General features: G+C 39.0%; 1 protein-coding gene across 9 annotated transcripts in view; it reads left to right on the top strand.

The window, feature by feature from the left end:
* The first annotated feature begins 844 nt into the window (after nucleotides 1–844).
* LOC119362138 overlaps nucleotides 845–1,116 on the top strand; it is a 9,574-nt gene continuing 9,302 nt past the window's right edge. For 8 of the 9 annotated variants that reach the window (XR_005173126.1, XR_005173125.1, XR_005173124.1 and 5 more), the window contains exon 1: nucleotides 845–1,103. The gene's annotated coding sequence lies outside the window, so the exon portion shown is untranslated. The remainder of the gene's footprint in view (nucleotides 1,104–1,116) is intronic. The other variant, XR_005173122.1, reaches the window with a different exon arrangement.

Genomic DNA, 1,116 nt, shown 5'->3' with positions numbered 1-1,116 from the left:
AAGGAAAGACTGATAACAACATTGAAAAAATACCTTGTATGGTAGCATTTAAATTGGCATCCTTTTTTGTTTTTTTGTGAGATATCAGCGCTTCCATATTATTATGTTGTAAATTTTTTGATGAATTTTCAGCCCCTTTTAGTGGCGTCGGTTCGGAACCCTTGTTGATGGATTCTTTTTGTGCATCTTCAAGTTCTATATCTATGTCTCCTATATTTTGAAAAAAAAATACATAAAGAATACACCTTTAGCTATATACAAAGGATTAGCTATATGCACCTTCTCTCATCGTTATATCAGTGTGTATGTCGGAACCCATCACTTTCTATCTATGATGAAATAAACATATATAATATATATAATAAAAATAAAAGTGAAACTAACACAACAATTTTATTTTGTAAAATAGAAAATCCATTTTTCATATTATAAAAAAAGATGTTGCATTTCTCTCGAAGCAAACAACCAACCATAATGTTCAATTGTACGTTCATATATAAATAAACAATCATCTGAAATTTCTTAAATCATTTTAATTTATTTGTATAGGCTAAGGAAAATTGTCCGACAAAAGATAAAAGCATGCAAGCAATCCAACACAAACCAAGTATATTCGGTTTCTTCTCTCAAAATTGTGTTTTTTGTGTGATACTATATCTAATACGTATATTTTTTTGTATGATCCATGTTTAATTAATATGTATACACTTTAATATATAGTACTCTCTGTACCGAAATAATTGTTGTTCTACGTTTCTAGTGTAAAATTCGTCATGTACAATTTTTTTGGTTGTTTCCTAAACTACCCTCCCACCTCTCTCTCGTCCACTCTCTTGCTCACTCGCTCACTCTCTGGCTTGCCCCAGTCGAATCCCTAGCTCGCCGCTGCCGCCGCCGCCTCTCCCTCGCACTCGTCGCCAGCGCCTCTCCGTCGCCCGTGTTGCCGACGCCTATCCGTCGCCCGCGTCGCTCTGCCTCTCCCTCACGCGTCGTCGCCGCCACTCCATTGGCCCTCTCGTCCTCACCCCTTCAGGACCCCATTTTTACTTTCCGATAGGTGGATCCGAAGCGCGGCGGCTCGACCTGCAACGCCGTCAGCTGCGGTACATCCCCCCC

This window comes from Triticum dicoccoides, chromosome 2B (genome assembly GCF_002162155.2).
Source record: "Triticum dicoccoides isolate Atlit2015 ecotype Zavitan chromosome 2B, WEW_v2.0, whole genome shotgun sequence".
Lineage (NCBI taxonomy): Eukaryota > Viridiplantae > Streptophyta > Magnoliopsida > Poales > Poaceae > Triticum > Triticum dicoccoides.
This window is presented reverse-complemented; position numbering and strand designations above follow the sequence as displayed.